Below are 21673 nucleotides of genomic sequence, written 5' to 3' on the forward strand. Positions count from 1 at the left end.
CACTCTGGTTAAAGTCAACCTTCTGGTCCAAGTCAACATTCTGGTTGACTCAGCTCGCCCAGTTGGTCCGTCAACTCATCGAGTTCCATGATTCAGAGAATCTCGAACTCGCGATCTAACTCGTTGAGTTACCCTCTAACTCGCTGAGTTTCTCCTCATGACAGAATGGGGACAATTTTGTTTGAACTCGTTGAGACCTTCCTTGGACTCGTCGAGTTCTCCTTCATACAGAGTTGGGGTATTTCACTCACAACTCACCGAGTTCATCCTTGAACTCATCGAGTTCTTCTTCATATCATTTGGGACATTTTGCTCTCAACTCGCCGAGTTCATCCTTGGACCCGTCGAGTTCTTTGATCCTTAAGTCCATAAACATGTCCAACTAGGTGATTCCTCTTCCAAAGTCAACAAGTTTGTTCAATAACATAAAAGGTTAGGGAACCACGACCTAACTCGACAAGTCCTAAAAACGACTCGTCGAGTCCCCCAAAGTCTAATTTCATACAGCCGATTTTAGTCGGACTTAATGCATCCAAAACATATATCTGGTCTCCTAGGGTCGATACAACACGTAAAGTTATAAACTTTACGTTCATGCACGGGCTATTGAGCTCAAATAGCCCTAAAAGGAGGTTCTTATGATGCATGGGACTCCATGACCATAAAGTTGGCACCTTTATGCCATGGAGTCCCTCAAAGACTCTAGATCTAAAGTCTTGACCCCAAACATGCTTGCATCCATGAATGGTTCCTTAAAGTCCTAAACTACTCCATGAATGGATCTAATAGATGAATAGACAAGGTATAGACTTTATACTTCAAATGAGCTGGAAATGCAACACAAACTCTAGATCTACTTGCCTCTTCTTGAATCCCTAAGCTTTCCTTTTCCTTCTCAAGCTTCAAATCACCAAGAACACACAACAAAGGCTCAAGAACACTCAAAATGGATTAGGGTTTCGTGAATAAGGCTTGGAGGTGATGGAGGTTGTAGTTGAGGCCAGTTAAGGTGTTTAAATGGGGTGTAAACCCTGAAAATTAGGGTTTCACTCTGGCAGCCCTACTCGTCGAGTCGAGGCCTCTCGACTCGTCGACTGGCTTTCAATTCCGTGTCCACTCCTTCGTTCCTACTCGACGAGTCCGGGGCCTCCAACTCGTCGACTCCCTTTGCAAAAATGAAAGTTTTAATTTAAAATACATATCAGGAACCGAGCGTTACATATTATTTTAATTATAAATAATTATATTAATATTAGTTTATTATTGAGTAATTATTAATTTTTATTATTTAAGATATATGTTAAAAATATAAAGTAATTTTGGTGTCGCAATGGAAACCAATTTTAAAAGATGAATGTATAGAACAATAAAAGTAATTAGAAAAGTTGATGTAATATGTTTGAAAAATAAGTAAAATTTTAATGGTCTGAATGATCTAAAGATTTGAGATTCGTATTCAGTTTAATTGATAAATCAATTACTCACCAATTAAAGCAAATGTCTCCATGCATTGGGCTTGACAATTTTTGAATGCTTTGGAGATTTCATTATTTTTTAAATGTAAAAAATACAATATTTTTGATGATGTTAATAAGACATTTTTTGAATTTCTAATATATTAGAAATGTATTATTTTTTAAAAATGTTTTATTAACTTCATAAAAAATAACATATTTTTTTTAAGAATAGTTGTTTCAAAAATAATGAAACCAAACAACACAATTCATTTTTCATTTTCTATAATAAATCGTGTTGTTTGGTTGCAAAACACAATCTTAACTTGTATTTTTTTTTTTTTTGTAATGTTTTGTTTTTAACATTTTGTTAGTTTAATATAAAGGATTTTTTAATATGTGTTTTAAGGCACTTATAAAAAATGTTAATTATGAAAATTAGGTAAAGTTATAAACTTTACGTTCATGCACGGGCTATTGAGCTCAAATAGCCCTAAAAGGAGGTTCTTATGATGCATGGGACTCCATGACCATAAAGTTGGCACCTTTATGCCATGGAGTCCCTCAAAGACTCTAGATCTAAAGTCTTGACCCCAAACATGCTTGCATCCATGAATGGTTCCTTAAAGTCCTAAACTACTCCATGAATGGATCTAATAGATGAATAGATAAGGTATAGACTTTATACTTCAAATGAGCTGGAGATGCAACACAAACTCTAGATCTACTTGCCTCTTCTTGAATCCCTAAGCTTTCCTTTTCCTTCTCAAGCTTCAAATCACCAAGAACACACAACAAAGGCTCAAGAACACTCAAAATGGATTAGTGTTTCGTGAATAAGGCTTGGAGGTGATGGAGGTTGTAGTTGAGGCCAGTTAAGGTGTTTAAATGGGGTGTAAACCCTGAAAATTAGGGTTTCACTCTGGCAGCCCTACTCGTCGAGTCAAGGCCTCTCGACTCGTCGACTGACTTTCAATTCCGTGTCCACTCCTTCGTTCCTACTCGACGAGTCCGGGGCCTCCAACTCGTCGACTCCCTTTGCAAAAATGAAAGTTTTAATTTAAAATACATATCAGGAACCGAGCGTTACATATTATTTTAATTATAAATAATTATATTAATATTAGTTTATTATTGAGTAATTATTAATTTTTATTATTTAAGATATATGTTAAAAATATAAAGTAATGTTGGTGTCGCAATGGAAACCAATTTTGAAAGATGAATGATAGAACAATAAAAGTAATTAGAAAAGTTGATGTGATATGTTTGAAAAATAAGTAAAATTTTAATGGTGGATGATCTAAAGATTTGAGATTCGTATTTAGTTTAATTGATAAATCAATTACTCACCAATTAAAGCAAATGTCTCCATGCATTGGGCTTGACAATTTTTGAATGCTTTGGAGATTTCATTATTTTTTAAATGTAAAAAATACAATATTCTTGTTAATAAGACATTTTTTGAATTTCTAATATATTAGAAATGTATTATTTTTTAAAAATGTTTTATTAACTTCATAAAAAATAACATATTTTTTTTAAGAATAGTTGTTTCAAAAATAATGAAACCAAACAACACAATTCATTTTTCATTTTCTATAATAAATCGTGTTGTTTGGTTGCAAAACACAATCTTAACTTGTATTTTTTTGTAATGTTTTGTTTTTAACATTTTGTTAGTTTAATATAAAGGATCTTTTAATATGTGTTTTAAGACACTTATAAAAAATGTTAATTATGAAAAATATTATCATAATTAAATATAAAGTACATTTATTATGAAGATTATTAATGTATCTAACATCTAATTATGATAATAATCTTTATAATTAATGTATTTCATATTTAATTATAATAATATTTGTTATAATTAATGTTTGTTTATATATGTCTTTAAGGCACATGTTAGAAAACCCTTAGGGTGTGTTTGGCAAAAATAGTGGGTAGCGGTTAGCTGGTAGCGGGTAACTGGTAGCGTGTAGCAGGTAGCTGGTAGCAGGAAGTTGTAGCTTTTATTTGTTATATGAATGTTTGGCAAAAGTAGCTGAAAGCTTTTGAAATATATAAAATTACATAAAATGACAATTGATTAAAAATAAATAAATATATAAATATATTTTTAAGGGTAATTATGGAAATTAATTAGCATTTTGTTAAACGCTATATAAAGTAGCTTTTAGAATTGGAGCGTTTTGTTTAAACTAAAAGCTAAACGCTCGTACTGCCAAACGAAACTTTTTGTTTAAACTGGAGTGTTTTGCTAAAAGTTAAAAGCTAGAAGCTCTCAAACGCTTCCAAAAGTTATGTGTCAAACACGCTCTGAATGTAATTCTACTATTCCAAAAAATAATCAACTGTCTACCAAAATTAATTCTTGTTAGTTTAAGAAAAAGAATCAAATATCTACCAAAATTAATCTAACACGTATCACGAACATTTGCGGATTCAAACATGTGAACTTGATATATGGATTTAGGGCGTGTTTGGCAAAACTAGCTGGTAACGGGTAGCTTGTAGCGTTTTGTTAAACGCTACATGAAGTAGCATTTGGATTTGGAGCGTTTTGTTTAAACTAAACGCTAGAAGCGTGTAGTGCCGAACGGGGCTTTTTGTTCAAAACGGAGAGTTTTATCAAACACTGGAAGCTACAAGCTCTCAAACGCTTCCAAACGCTCAGTGCCGAACACACCCTTAGTCTAGTAAATCATATTTAAGACTTGCTAATTTATTAGAAGTAATTATAAATTTTAGGGAACTTTTGATCCATTCACTTAACAATTTTAGTGTTTTCCTTTTCTACCCTTTAAAACCGCCGTTCCATTAACATGGTTTTTTCTGTTATTTTGAAATTATGTACCCTATTGTAGTTTTCTTTTTTATACTTAGAAACCAAGCGTCCATCGTTTCTCAATTTACCAATTTGAACTGTAATGCGACGGGGGAGATGAAAGTGAACTGAAAAAATAAAATGTTATTGTGGCACAAACAAGTTTGGTCATTTTACTTATTTAGTCATCGATTTTTTTTTTTTTTTTTGCACGATATGTCCATAAAATATCAATTTACCAATTAATTTTTTGCACGATATGTCCATAAAATATCAATTTACCAATTAAATAAGGGTAATCATCCAATATAATTCTGGTTCATCGGTAACACTTATTGCATTTGGCTTTTCCTATTTTTTTTTAAATAAAAAAATAAAAGCTTTATGTATTTGGCATTTTTCCATTTTCGAAAGTTGTCTGAGTTTCCCACGTCTCCATCTTCTCAATTCCATTGATTTTGGGCATAGACAAAATTACAAGAATAGTCCCTGTGGTATGTCAAAACTAGCATGTTTGGGCCAAAACGGTTTGGGCTAGCATTAATAGTCCAAATGTTTGATTTTTCTTGCAAGTTTGATCCAATTTGGTTTAATTTTTTTTGTAAAGACGATTTTGCCCTTATTATTTAATTTTCCATTTTTGTTTTAATACCAACAATTTAAAAACAATTAAAATAAACAAAAATAAATTCTCTCTCTCTCTCTCCCTCTCTCTCTCTCTCTCTCTCAATTTGTTCTTCAACATGGAAACATAACCATTGTTAACAATGGTTCGATTTCGCCTAGGTTTTCTACTTTGAAATAGCTTCAAAACTCATCCTTGAGTGTTAGAGATGAAGGGGTGGAGGATCTGTGAGATCTACAGACAGAGGCTGTGGATCTGTGATGAAAAAAGTATAGAGGGTTGTTAATGGGTGATTTCAGAAGGCAGTGAGAGGGGAGGTAAATCGAAGATGAAGACCAACATAGAATTGATTTCTGGGATGAATAAAGGGTTGTTGTGTTCGTCGAGGTAGGGTTTGCACAGGCGAAGACGATGATGGCGGTGGTGGATTCTGGTTTCCTACGGATCTGCTCGTGTCTTCTTCTCCCTCAACCATCATTTTTTTCGAACAAGAAAATGATTTCTACAATTTTCAATCTAAGGAAGAAAGAACAGAAAAAACGATTTCTAGAAATGTATGTGTATTTTTTTCTAGAGGCAAGAACAAACCCTTCATCCTCATGGTTTTTGTTTCAAGACTAACAACAAACCCATTTATAGGAATCGATTTTCAGATCTCGAGTTTGGTGATGAACACAAATTGATTTTTAACATCACACAAATACACATGGGATATGTTGGAGAGATCTGTTTAGGTGAAGATCAACCCTACATCTACAAATATCGATTTTAGGTTTATGGTTCACATTAGAAATTGATTCAAATTAAGATTAGGTTTTAGAAATCATTTTGTAGAGGATGTTTGTTGAGAAGGAAATATGGAGATAGAGGTGTAAGTTCGTTGAAGAAGAAAAAGATGGAATCACAATGATTTTGTTTACTTTTATTTTTTAGATATGAGTGGTGAATTTTGTTGGTTTCTTATATATTACAATGCCAGATCTGCAGAAGGAGATGGAGGTGGCAGATGATGGCGGTGACAGATGGTGGTGGTAGCGAAAGATGTTCTTGAGTTTATGAAGATGTTCTTTGGTGTTTATCAAAGACAAACTCAGAGATAGAGGGATATATATATATATATATATATATATATATAGAGAGAGAGAGAGAGAGAGAGAGTGTGTGTGTGTGTGAGAGAGAGAGAGAGAGAGATGTATTTTATTTTTGTTTTATTTTTAATTATTGTAATAAAAGAGAAATATAAAATAAAATAATAAGGGGCAAAATCATTTTACAAAAAAAATTCAAATAAAATTGGACCAAACTTGCAAGAAAAGGAAACTTTTGGACCATTAATGCTAGCCCAAACATGCTAGTTTTAACATACCACAAGGACCATTCTTGCAATTTTGTCTTGGGCATAATCTACCATGAAACTAATCTTGAAATGAAAACAATCATACGAAAGGGAAATATGTATGCAACCTTCTACAAAAGTTTAATTTTTTTTCCGAACACCTCTCTTATCCTCAAGTAAATTGAAACTAGCATCTCTCTTTTTCTCTTCAATTGATTGCAAAACTGAAAATCACACCCTTTTCTCTTTCTTTTACTCCCTCCACTAAATCTTCAAGTCATACTCCTCCTTCGTGTTTTCTGGATTCACTCTATCATAACGCTCCGATTAGCGTTAGGTTAATCTTCGGGAACTCTAAGCTTATGATATGCATAAAAAAGTATTATCGATCATACATATCCTTGTCGGAGAACGATGCAAAGATACACTGTCAGCCACGGTCACCCCTGTCTCACTCATTTTTCATCACACATAAAACATTTGTTGGTAACCATTGATGAATCAAGATATGGAGCTTTCATATTTCACCTTCCACCTCTTCTTTTCTAATGTCACTTCTCCATTCTCACTCCTTTTTGTTTTGTGTTAGGTTAAAACCCTAAACTAGATCTAGCACAACCTAAAGTTATCAAGTTGAAATTGTTTTAAGCCCTAATTAACTCATCACATTGATGAGACTCATAATGAGATCGTTGGTGATGGTGTATATGAGGATTTGGGGGAACATATTGATGATTCTCGAGAGGATTTTGAGTGAGCTCGGTCATAACTAGAAGGATTCATGGATGTAGAGCCACGAAAATTCAAAGTTGGATGAAAGCTCCGAGATGGCAATGTAGGTTTGCGAACATAAACCAACAACTTTCATCAAATTGAAAATGTGATTAGGTAAGAAATTGGGGTCATATCCAAAATCAAACCCAAGTTCATAGAAATAAAAACAAAGAATCAAAACGACATTTTCCTAACCGTAGACTAGGTTGTTAATCTTTAAACATGGTTGTAATACGATCACCTATATAGGAATTAAAATTACCCACCTGGACTAAGCCAGTGGCTAATCGAAACCGGCTAACCCCAAGTTCACTCTTAACAACATCACGACCATCCTTCTCTCACTAGAGTTAAACATCCTCCAAGCATCTAAATCAAAATCATCATGATAAAACTTGGGCATAACTGCCCTAGCCACAAACTCAATCTCCGACATGGGAACTATGGCGGTGACAACAAAAAGGGCAAGCTTTACACTAACATCGCCCTTCCCACAAACATTGAGTAGTCAGATTGCATGCCAAAGTAGTAATGAAATGTGAAATGGATTAACCAGATGCTTCGACATCTACTAACATGAAACAGGAGAAATGATCATTGTTTTTCAAGAGGGTTCCTTCTAAACCAGATACCACAAACTCCATTAGTGTTTTGGAGTTCTTGACCCAATGATTTAAAAAGAAATCTATTTAAAATGTCATATCATAAAAACAAATAGCTCTACATGTATTGTATAATGGTTATATAATGATGTAACTGATAGGTAAAATTTATCTTTAATGGTTTATTTTGCACAAAAAAAAAAAAAAAAAAAAAAAAAAAAAAAAAAAAAAACTTGAGTGACTAAATGATTAAAATGGCCAAACTTCATTGTGCTAGGGTAGCATCTTCTCTTTGAAAAAAGCAAGTAAGTTTTATTTAAAAAAAAATATTGAACGTATAAAATTATGGAAGTCAAATATATTATCTATTCATTCATAATAGGGAAATACAATATATACAAAGGAAGGAAATAAGAGAACTTATCTTCAAGGCTAAGAAAAGGAAACACAATAAAGGACTAAAAATATGTGAATAAGAAAAGGAAAGAATCAATAAATGGAATAATCCAAAACTCCCCCTCAAGTTGGAGCATGAAGGTTGCAAATGCCCAACTTGTTAAGTAGAGATTGAAGTTGTTTAGCTCCCAAAGCTTTGGTAAACAAATCCGCAACTTGAGACTTAGTGTCGATGTATAATGGTTTCACTTCTTTCGACTCGACGCATTCACGGACAAAATAACAATTCATTTCACCGTGTTTGGTGCGCTCGTGAAATACCAGATTGTTTGCAATGTTTTTCACAGCTATGTTGTCACATAATAGTTGAGTAGGATCACTTTGTTCTAGACCTAACTCTTTTAGAAGCCATCGAAGCCAAATGACTTTACTAACCGTAGTTGCCATTGCTCGATATTCAACTTCTGTGGAAGAGCGAGACACAACAAACAGCCTTTTCGATTTCCATGATATCGGGGCTCCCCCCAGAAATAATAAGTAACCGGTCCTCGATCTTCTCGTATCTGGACACCCAAGCCAATTTGAATCGGTATAGGAAATTAAATTTGCTTCACCCTCCTTTGGAAGGAGTATCCTCTGTTCCGGTGTAGCTTTTAAGTATCTCAACACCCTCATAGCAGCATTCATGTGACTTTCACGAGGATCTGTCACAAACTGGCTTAAAACGTTAACCGAGCAGGTAATGTCGGACCTGGTTGCTTGTAAGTATAGCAATCTTCCTACTGGTCTTCTATATTTATTTGCACCCACTCGCTTATCTTCATCATTCTTTTGGAGTTTAGCATTTTGCTCCATGGGAAAAGCGCTAGGCCGACACCCCATCATTCCACTATCCTCCAGGATATCAAGAATATACTTCCTTTGATTGAGCACTATTCTGTATCGAGTACGAGTCACTTCGATACCTAAGAAGTATTTCAAGGGGCCTAGATCCTTAATGATAAACTTCTCATTCAAGAATGTTTTCGTTTCTTTGATCTTTTTCGCATCGTTTCCCACAATTATGACATCGTCTACATATATGAGTGCCGCCACGAATGAGTTTTCTGTTTTAAAGGTGAATAACGAATGGTCCGCTTGAGACTGTCTGAAACCAATCATACTTAATGATGAAGTAAATTTTTGATACCAATTCCTTGAAGCTTGTTTGAGACCGTAAAGGGATTTTCTGAGACGGCATACTTTGTTTTCCTTTCCTTTCTCGAAACCTTCTGGGATTTTCATATAGACCTCTTTGTGTAATTCTCTGTGTAAGGAGGCATTGTTTACGTCAAGTTGATTGATAATCCAATTTTTTTTACCGCCACTGCTAAAAGGGTCCGAACGGTGACGAGTTTGGCTACCGGGGTGAACGTATCATGAAAGTCAATGCCTTCCATTTGAGTGAAACCCTTTGCTACTAGTCTCACCTTGTATCTTTCGATCTCGCCATTCAGTTGGTATTTTATTTTATATATCCATTTTGAATCAATCGCACGCTTCCCTTTCGGCAATTCTTCAAGGGTCTATGTACCGTTTTGTTCAAGGGCTCGTATCTCCTTCTTCATGGCTTCTCTCCAATTCACAATTTTTACTGCTTGTTTGAAACTCTTTGGCTCATTATTGGTGTTGATTCCCGCTAGGAATGCTCTGTGAGAATGAGTGCAATTTTTGTAAGAAATAAAATTGGCTAAAGAATGTACCGTAGAGGAGTCTCGATTGGTGACGGGTGTTGCTTGGTCTTTGGATGATGGCAAGTTAACAATGTAGTCATCGAGGTAGGTCGGCCACGACCTGTTCCTTCTTTCCTTAGTGAGTGGAGGATTTTCAACATTAATTTCAACCGAATCTTCTTCATGCATGTGTGAATTATTTGACTCCATGTGCATTCCATTTGAATTTACATTCACACTGTCAACGTTGTCTTGCATGGGGAAATCATCTTCATGCATATTTTGTGGAATATTAACTTCTTCATGGCCCACTGGTACATTTTGATCATCTTCTTTATTAGTGACGGTTGTTGATGATTTTAGTCGATGAGTATGAGTTTTTCTTTTACGACATAAATCTGATGCAAGTGATTGCTTGATTGGTTTCTGTAAAATGATCAAAACTCAATTTAATAAATGTGTAAAAAGGGTCCAGTGTGATAATGGGGGGGAGTTCACCTCGAATCGCATGGTGAACTTCTACACGGAACAAGGAATTCTTCTCGAAACCACTCGTCCCCATACCCCTCAACAAAATGGAAAGTTCTAAATTTACGTCGAAACATTCACCAACTACAATTATACCAACATGTATATAGTAATAAGCACATAAAAAATTATTTTTTTAGGTTAATAAATAAAAACTATTATGGAAAATCAAATACATCATTACAATGGATAATCACAAAAGTTTAAAAAATGATTTGGGGGGGGGGGGGGGGGGAGTGAAACTAACATTTTATAAAGTTCAAAATGGACGAGTCAAAATGACATCTTAAAAAATAAAAGGCACAAAAGTCACAAACTTATAAATATAAAATATAGACAAAATTACATAAATGGTCCGTTATGGTTTACCTATGGACACAAACTCAGTTACTGCTAAATGCGAAAAAGACTAAATTACCCTTACATTAACAATGAAAGCAAAAAATAACCATTCATGCAAGTTTTTAAAACCACACGGACCATCTTTTTCAATAAATATTATTGAGTTTTTGACCTTAATAATAAACCATATCGACCATTTAATTTGCCCAAAAACAATATAATGGCTTGCTTACTATAAAATCATACATGTGAAATCTATGGGAAACAAAATACTACTATAAAACATGTAATATTTTTAATCAAGTCATTAAACGGCTAAAAATCCACGATATTTAAAACTTTAATTTTTATCATTCTGAAACCATGCGAATCAATGGCAAAGAACAAACAATCTTCAATAATGTAAGGAATCATGTTAATTGTAGGAATCACATTACTTTAAATGAAACAGTCTAAAGCATTAGGTGATATATGGTGCAAATAATGTTTTTTAGATAACTGAAATTCGACAAAACGAAGAAATTAGAAGTGAAAAGATTTGCAATTGGCCATATGTTTGGTTGGTATAGACGAACAAACAATGATAGAAAGTAACGTGAAGCCATGATAGAGGCAATGAGAGAATAATGTGAATAAGATTAATATATTTAGGGGTGTAAATATATTCATGGGTCTATGAAAACAATTCGTATTTTAATGGGTTTATGAAAACAATATGGCATGTTAGTAGAATTAATTTTAACAATAGTTAAATTCTTTTTGTTCATCCATAAATATTATTAAATCTTGGTGAATTTTGAAAGAAGATTCTGTAATCCAATTGTATTCATTTCACAACTAAACATTTATTTGGTAAATAGCACAAAAAACACTGTTTACATTAAAATTCTAATTTGACACTTTGTTTTTTTTTTTTGTGTTTCAAATTTGACACTGTGTTTTCTAAGTTTTTTACAATTCTGACCACTTAACCGGTCAACCCGGTTATCTACTGACGTGGCATGATGATGTGTCATGATGACGTGTCAAATTTTGATGACGTGAAATGCTGACATGACATGCTGACGTGTCAAAATTGAATTTTTTTTCCACAAAAGACACTAAGTTTTCACATTTTTTTGATTTTGACACTAAGTTTAATTTTTTTTTTCAAATTTGACACTTTGTATTTTTTGTTCTAAATCAAATATCATTTTTTCAATATATATATATATATATATATATATATATATATATATATATATATATATATATATATATATATATATAATTTTTCGGTTTAACCAAAACAATTAAAATTTAAGCAAAACCATCCAAATAAGGTATCATTATTCGGTTAACCAAACCGAATTAACCGAAAACCAAATAGCCCGAACCAAATAAACCAACCATTATTTGGTTTTGCTTGGTTATTCCATTTTGGTTTTTCATCTCACCCCTAGTTACAACTAATTTCATAAGTAAGAAGTGCAATAAATTTAATTAATTTTCAATTTTGTGGAATGACTTGTTTGTTATTTCTATCATGCATTGATACAAACTTATAATGATGTATTTTCACTACAACGATTATCTAAATTATACGATCGGTTATGCTTCTTATTAAGAAAACTTTTTAGATTAAATCCATCTTAAGTTTATTGAAATATAGAACATTTTTTCCATGTTTATTTGTGTGTCCTAAACGACATAACATGTTTTGGATTCATCAATCATATGGATTATTGTTTATTAGATGTAAGATTTGAATCTTAGGTGTTGTTTGTTTTTTCAGAAAAATCACTTCTGATCACTTTTTGACGCGTCGCTCAACACATACACAACAATTGACATTTCACAACTGTTTGTTTTTCGAAAGACTTTGAACTTAAAAACTGTTGCAAGTGTGTTGATTGACGAAGCGCTGGACCATCCTCATCAAACCACTTCTGATTTACTTTAAGTTATATTATTCAACTGAGATTTGTTTTAATTTTTTTTCAACATGTTTATTGTTTTAATAATATTTGATGAATATGTAAACAACTAGAGTATATTTTATATAAGTTCAAATAATTTCAAAACCGTTTGGTAAATATCATATAAATATTTTTCGTGTTATATTGTCTATAGTAAAATATTAATAAATTATAAAATTAATCGTTAAAATTACCAAATTTATTGAAGTTAACCAGAAAAATAATCACCGTCTTCAAAATTTTAACAAAAATGAACATGTTTTTAGCCAAATTAACTATTTTATTTATTGTTATTTAGCAAATATTATGTTTAATTTATTTATATGAACATCTTTAAAAATCATATAATCACAATGATCTTTATATTTGATTTGTATGTGATTAAACTAAATAAATTTTTTATTTAGATGTATTTTTAACTGTTATATAATTAATTTCAGTTTATTGCAGTAGTCTGTAGAAGTTAAAAAACAAACAAACTTGTTATTACAGACTGCAACCGTTTGGTCCACTTCTTCTACTGCAAAGGGTTGCAGATATGGTCTGCAGACTCAGTCACTTTCGTTTCAAAAAACAAATGACACCTTAATATCTTATGCTCGAAGATTGAAAAACCTAAATTATTTGAGATCTTGGACCATGTATAAGAGATATTTTACTTTATTCTCATGAAATAGTTATGCTATAACTATCAAACCCAACAATTATTAAAATCATACTTTTTAGGTTAGTGAAAAGAAAGTGCAAATTATAAATGAGAGAGAGAGAAAGAAAGTGTAACATTTCTTTATTTCTTTTGTGTTTTTTAGTTCAAAAAAAGGGATAAAAAGATTTATTCTTGACACATAAGATGAAAATATAATTAATAGTTTAAAAGTTATTGTTAGTTGAAAAATTAGTTATTAACTAATATATATATATATATATATATATATATATATATATATATATATATATATATATATATAGGGTTAGGTTGATGTGAGACGACCTAATTTTGTGAGACCGTAAGACGCATTTTTTTTTATTTTTTTTAAATTTTTTTTTAATTAATTTAAGTTCCGAAAATAATATTTAAAAAAAGAATTTTTTGATTTTTCCATTTATTTTGCATTTTAAAATTATTTTTAGAATATGTACAGTGTAATATTCTGTTTAGAATATTTTACGTATTTTTCAAAAAAAAATAGAATTTTTTTTTAGTTAATTCAAGTTCCGAAAATAATATTTAAAAAAAGAGTTTTTAGATTTTTCCACTTATTTTGCATTTTAAAATTATTTTTTAGAATATGTCAGTATAATATTCTATTTAGAATATTTCACGTATTTTTCAAAAAAAACGGAATTTTTTTTTATTTTTTTATTTTTTTTAGTTAATTCAAGTTTCGAAAATAATATTTTAAAAAATAATTTTTGGATTTTTCCATTTATTTTGAATTTTAAAATTATTTTTAGATTTGGTTTTACGGTCTCACAAAATTAGAATGGTCTCAAATGAACCTGAACCTATATATATATATATATATATATATATATATATATATATATATATATATATATATATATATATATATATATATATATATATAAACTACTTGATAAGTTAGGTAGATATATTAAACCATAAAAAACATTTAGAATAATATGCTTTTATAATTAATTACAGACAAATTTGGTAAACGTTTTAAAAAACTAAATAAAAAGATACTTTTTAACTTGCTAGATATGATAATTTGAAAGGCTTGAAAGATAGGTTAGATGTGATACATCAATTTTGGCCAAAATATCATATTTAGATTAGAAAAGAAGAAAATTCGGAACGAACCAAATATGAACCCTTAAAAAAATGTAAAGTATATAGTTCTATAAATATTTTATAATAATTATCGTTATATCTTTAAAAAGTTCATATATTATTTTTGCAATAAACATTAATTAAATAATAAATACGACGTCAACACTCACTCTATTTTTTTCATTGACGATGATACTGTCAAACCTCAACCAAACCTATTTTTTTTTTGGCTTCAATCATAATACCTTATAAAATTCATATAATTCTATGTTTCTACTAAAGTTTTGAGATTGTTTTTAGCCAAACGCCAATAAATGCCGATTTGTACAAAATGTTTATGAAAACTAAGAAATATTTAAGTTAAAACACGACGTGTACGATCATAATATCTTATAAAATAAAGGTTTGTATGTGTGCTTTATTGGTTAACCACATCAATTTTGTGATTTTCTCCCATTATATGCGTTTCTATACCGGTTGTCGGCAGAGTTAATTTTGAAGGTCCTGTTCGAAAATTAAAAATAAGCCCTTAAAATTTTGGATTAACAACATATTGAAATAGATTAACAATAGATAGTAACATCTTAGCAACAAATTAGTAACGGGGTAACAGCAGACTAGTTAGGGATTTAATGACTAAACGACAATGAATAAAATTTTAGGCTTAATGACTAAACCACAATGAATAAAATTTTAAGCCCCTAACAACAACAGGGGTCATGTGTGGTCACACACCCTAAATGTGACCGTGATTATCAGGTATCAAAGGCAGAAATGAAGATAGTCATTCGTTTGGGATTATCATCGAAAACAAAGTCACCACTAAGGCACTAAAAACCAAACCATCAATGAGAAGCTCCTTAAACTTAGTTTTAAAACATAAGTCTTATTGTTTGTGCAAGATATGGAGTTAGATGCACTCGTTTTGAGAATAATATGTTAAAAGGAGGATCTGCCAATTCCAAGTGAATCATAAATTGGTTAAAGTGCAAAGACAACCGGTACTCAATTAAAATAAAACATGTTCGGTAAAAAACACAAAAGATATTAAGTTAACATCAAATTTTTAATTTGACATTTTTTTTAAAAAATTTGACACTATATTTTTCAATTTTTTACAATTCTGAAAATTTAGCCGGTCAATTCGGTTACCTGCTAACATGACATAATGACGTGTCGGTTTTGATGACTTGACATGCTGACATGACATGCTTACGTGTCAAAATTGAATCTTTTTTCCACAAAAGACACTAAGTTTTTATTTTTTTATCGATTTTGACACTAAGTTAAAAATTTTCTTTCAATTTTGACACTTTGTTTTTTTAATATAAATCGAATATTATTTTTCCAATTTTATTCAATCTTGACTATTTTCCATTTGAAACCATATAAATATATTTTTTTATTACATTTTAAACCGTATAAAAACAATTTTTTTTGTTTAAATACTACATCTTTGTATAAATATGGCTTTTCATTTTTTTTTTACATTCAAAGCATAATGTATAAATATGCATTAGTTATATCATTAGAACCAAAATAAACATAAGCCTCGCATAAGATGTAAAAATTTCACGTGTTACAAACTTGATATCTGGGCCTTGATCGATTACACGCCTCCAAGCTCATTTTAAAATTGTGTACTTAATATAAAATACGATTTTTATATAACTACAAAATTATGGTTTGAATGTAAAAAAAATGAAAACCATATTTATACAAAAATATGGTTTTTAAACAAAAAAAAATGTTTTTATACGGTTTAAAATGTGTGTGTGTGTGTGTGTGTGTATATATATATATATATATATATATATATATATATGACAAAATTGCAAAAATTGTCTCTGTAGTTTGTCATTTTCTTTGGGTAAGGTCCAAAAAAAGGTTTATTACTAAAAAATGTCTCTATTTGATCGTTTTGTTGTGGTTATGGTCCCTATCTCGTTGAGTTTAACCATTTGGCTATTAACTTTTTGAAAATGATAGTTCTACCCTAGGGACAATTTCTACAGTTATATCTATTTAGAAAACTACAATGTCTATTTTTTCAAATTTTCTTTTTCATTTTATTGAATTATTATATATTAATTCTTTTAATTAATTGTTTTTTAATTTCTTTCTCGTTGTACTTTTATATATTAATAAATATTATTTTTAATATATTATATTTATATATTAGGATTATTTCCATAACAGACCCTATATTCTGACTTTTTTTCTTTTTAAACCTAATTTTTTTTCTTTTCCGAAAAAGACTCAACTTTTATGTGTTACTTGTTATTTTAGACCCAGCAGGTCACCAATAGGTAAATTAGGTATTTTTGTTTCATAAAACATCCTATGTTTTGTAGTTGTTTCCATTTTAGACTCAAAAATGTTTTTTTTTTTCAAAATAAACTCAACTTTGAAATTGGTTATAATCTTCAAGACCAAATATATAAGTTACTTATTGACTACACCGAAAAAGAAAGTATATATGTATACACTAAAAAATGTTATCTAGTCTATTATCTTTTGAGAGAATATAACCTAAAAGAATTGCAAAATTTTATATTTGTATAAAAGATATAATTAAACTTTATCTTGGATATATATTATATCATTAAACATGATATATTATTTATAGAAAATGTTATTATTACCGATAATAAATAGTTTGATGTTAATTTGATATCTTTTGGTAACATGGATACTACATGGCTAAGAAGAATCTTTTAGCATAATAACATTTTTTTTATTTGTAGAAAAAAATACCATATAATTTAACAAACTGTATATAAAATAATTTTTTTAGCTTGTCCATTATACTTATTTGATGAGTTTGGACATATTTCCCACTCTCACCTATCTATATTATTTTTTGGCTGAATTTTTTAATCAACTTTTTTAGAACAGTTAACAAACGCACTCACTATCATACTCCTAAACCAAAGCCACAAAATATTTTGTAGCATTAGCCCATTATTAAATAATATGTTATATTTATATCAAATAAATACATAAAAATATTAATCCTAAACATTGTATTAGTTTTGTTTAGATATATGAGATTCAAGTTTAAGAAAAATGTTAACATCACATATGAATACATAAAACTATATTTTGGGAATCAAACCGTTTGAGCATAAGTTGAAAATCCAAATAACAAGAATGATGCATACTTAAATATCAAAATACAATGGTTGATATTATTAACAATTGTTGAAATGTACTGAATGAGCAAAACTGACAAAACTATGAAATTTTGTTGTAGAGAAAAGAAAATTGAATAGTTGACATACTACCTCATTTTATTAATCTATCTTATGTACACATGGCGTTTGCATATCACTGTTATTGAATCATAATGATAATCATAATAATTACCAAAATAAAATGTAGCATTTCATTTTAATTTGAAAGGATATAATCACGTTTTTATGCATGAACGAAGTTAAGCTTCATTAAATCGGTGTAGTTAAGTATCTTATATAACTAGTGTTAAAGGTTGTAACCAATTTTAAAGTTGAGTTTATTTTGAAATAAAAAAACATTTTAGGTCTAAACTGGAAAAAGGTACAAAATGTAGGGTTTTTTTTATGAAATGAAAATACTTGATTTCCCTTTTGGTAACCTGCTAGGGTCTAAAAGAACAAGTAATATATAAAAGTTGGGTTTTTTTTGGAAAAGAAAAAAGTTTTAGGTCTAAAAAGAAAAAGAATCAAAATATAAGGGTTTTTATGGAAATAACCCTATATATTAATAAATATTATTTTACTATATTATTAATTTTTAAATTTTTTTTCTCTTTATTTAGTTTTTTTTATTGGATTATTATATATTAATAAATATTAACTTTAATCTATAATATTTATCTATTAGTAGTATCATCATGAGAGTTGTGGTACTCCCGCAAGTGTTTTGTGAACTCTTCAATTCAAGCCTTTATTATCGTTGGTTCCTTCTTTGGCATCAGTCCTTGAGAATCAAGAAGTTACGTTGTGGTCACATTTACCCCATCGTAGAAAATAGAAACCTCTTGTTGAACATTTAAATCGTGTTGTGGGAAATGTCTTAACAATCCCTTGTATCTTGCCCAAGCTTCATATAAGGATTCCTACTCTCTTTTTGGAAGTTAGCTATTTTTTCTTGAGTTTAGCTATCTTTGATGGAGGGCTAAATTGTTCAATGAAGGCTTCACAAAGGTTGGTCCAAGGTCTAATTGTTCCCGGATCAAGTGACTTCAACCATATTTTTGCATCCCAAGTAAATGTCACTGGAAGCTTCTTGAGTAGTATCACATCTCTTGAAACATTTGGCAATAGAAGTAGTTGGCTATGTCAAGTACCTCATCAATGTGCTTGAAAGCATCTTCATAGTCCTTTCCAGAAAAAGGAATGTCTTTGAGCATCGAGAGAATATATCCCATGAGCTCAAAGTTTTTTTGCATTTGAAATTTCTGGTGGTACAAGCCTTGGTCCCTTATCCTCATGAATCCACTTCTTATAATCTTCCATAGTCATTCTGGTGATGTCTGCCATTTCTTTAACCTCGTTTTTATGTCTTCCTCTGAATCACTTTCAGTTCCTAGTTCGTAACTGGTTCCTTTCACATTTGGTTTTCTTTCAAAGCTTTCAAAATTTTCGAATTCAAAGGTGATAATTGAATCGTTGATTATGGTACAAATAAGCTCTTACACGCCACTCGAACTGCATACTACATTGCAACATAAGTAAAGTCTCGACCTATGAGTCTGAAAACTTTGTTGTCCTTTCCTCTCGTCTTTCTCAAATTCTATGAATTCTTCATTCATCTCATATAACTACAACTTTGATATCATTGAAGTATTTATCACCATCTTCGGTCCTTCTAGATCCGTAGGCAGTCACCACTTCAATCTGGACGCTTTTACAACTCATGGAATCTTTTTAGTTCTTGATTGTTTACGATTGTGCCAAACATCTTTTATCTCGCCAATTGACAATGTAATTTACTCGTACAATACTCCTCCAAGGGTGTTATTATTTTGCCAATATACTTTAAAAGTACAATACCACTCTAAGGTATTAATACATTATTTATGAAGTTACAATGTTAATTATTGTAATTATTCTTATATCCTCAAAAAGTTAAATGCTAGTTTCTAATACAATAATTAAAAGTTTAGAAGCATACACACATAAAATATCCTTTTTTCTAAATCAAGGTCAGCATTAGACCTCAAATTTTTTCAATTAACATCAATCTAGGTAGGCAACCAAAACATGTTATACACATATCATTTAGCACATATTAGCATATAATGCATTACTTCTAAAGTATGTTAGTGCACCTAATAACAAGTAAGGTATACCACCTAAGAAATGCTATAAAATAACTTTATTAGCACATTATATTAATTATGGAATTTACCCTAAAATATATTAGTGTTTGTGTCTTTTTTAACATTAATTTAGGTAGAAATTCTCTAGTTGTTGCTCCCCCGCCTACCTAGTCGTTGCCTATGTTACCATCCACCACCTTCGAGTTACAACATTACTGCCAACGCTCCGCCCCTTGCCTCTACCACCACTTCCTCCATCTCACTCTCACTCTCCATTATGTGGTTACCCCATCATAACTCTCATGTGAAATCGAAAACGGTGATAACTTTGATACTTGCTCTTGTTTCTAGGCCCGCTCCCCCTTTTCCTCTTTGTATTTCTCTCTATCTATCTCCCTATCCATGTTCTCATGTGGGTTAATCATTTGTTGATGGTACCTAAGGAGTATTGAAAAACAAAAGTCAAAATAGTAAGGGCAACAAGGAATTAACGCTTTAATTCGATTCCAAACTAGAAAAAAAAACATTAACAGTTACAATCATTGAATATGAAGATGATGACGTAAGGTTGTGATATCTTGACAAGATTGTTTCATGAAGATGCCAATGAACATGGGTGAAGATGTTAGTGATGTAGGGCTATGTCTCTCAAGTCTCACCCTATTTTGATGTGTGTATGTCTCTCAATTTTAGCTTCAAACATACTGATAGAACCCACACCCCTTCTTCTTGATGAATCAATTGTAGGTCCAAGAAAAAGAAAACCTAAGAACAAGTTCTCCCCTTTTAAATTGTTTTTTATTTTTTTATTTTTTATTTCAGTTGTTGAGTTTGATAACAAATCATTTGGGTGATTTACTTTTAACTAGGTTCATTTTTATGGTGTAAAAATGATACATTAGTGATTCAACTCAATCAAAGCTTCTCATTGTCCAACCATTCCATTCAAAGAAATCTCCATGGGCGAAGGATTAAATGGTAATTTCATTTATGTTCAGTTTTTCTCCTCAAATTGTGTTGATTCTTCATATGGATTACATGGTGATTATGTCAATCGATGTTGGTCTAAGTCTAGACATTACATGCACACAAGTATTTAGATGTTTAAAATCGTCAATATTATGGTGTTCAACTGTAGAGCCTCATTAAATATGCAAGATCTCTCAATAAGAAGACTTTAGGTTACTTGTCAAGCCTAATACTTAGTGTGTATGTGTATTTTTTTTTGTATCATTTCGGGTTGTTATGTGTAAATAAACATATGCATGATGTGTTCTATTAATGGTTTCAGGTTAAGTGACTTCATTATTTGATCATATATTTAAGACATAGTTGTATATTTTGTATAATAAACAATAAAAATTGCTAAAGTTGTAAAACATTAGAATAAAAAAAATGATAAATAACAGGGTCCTTTAGGTATATTACATTTTCATATTTGATCCAAGGGTAAATAAGTATTTTAGAAAATTTAACAAGTCCATAGTTAAACTTAACAACAAAAGGACCAACCGCATAACATTCAGAAATCACAAGAACCACAAGTGTTACCTAATGAAAGATATCCTTAAATTACCATTTTTGGCAAACCACATTGACCATTTTTTAAATTTTGTCTATATTTATATTCACATATGAATACTACATCTCCCTCATCGTGCCAAAATGCTTAGAGCAGTTTGCAACAAAAAAAATGATATAGAATGTTAGTTGCAAAAATATGTGATTAGTGCCAAAATGCTACATCTCCCTCATCGTGTCATATTTATTGGGCAGACGTGTGGACAATGATATTCCGTGAGAATAGCTGTAAAAATATGTTGTTTACTATTATGAATATGTTCAACCTCATAATATTGTTAGAATATGTTATTAATAATCGTATTATGAATAATGAAATTGAGTGAAAAATTATACAAGACAACAAAATGCATAACAATTAGTGACAATGAATTATCATGATGATAGTTGTGTGAAAATTAAATTATCAAACAACATATTTTTTAATTATTCTCA

The 21673-nt window shown here is 30.6% G+C and overlaps 1 non-coding gene across 1 annotated transcript; it reads left to right on the top strand.

Moving 5' to 3' along the window:
• The first annotated feature begins 18386 nt into the window (after nt 1-18386).
• Nucleotides 18387-18491, top strand: LOC111898802 (small nucleolar RNA R71). The gene has a single exon (XR_002852712.1). It is a non-coding gene; the product is annotated as a small nucleolar RNA R71 (small nucleolar RNA).
• Nucleotides 18492-21673: the final 3182 nt, after the last annotated feature.

The sequence above is a fragment of the Lactuca sativa genome, chromosome 6, assembly GCF_002870075.4.
Source record: "Lactuca sativa cultivar Salinas chromosome 6, Lsat_Salinas_v11, whole genome shotgun sequence".
NCBI classification, from domain to species: Eukaryota; Viridiplantae; Streptophyta; class Magnoliopsida; order Asterales; family Asteraceae; genus Lactuca; species Lactuca sativa.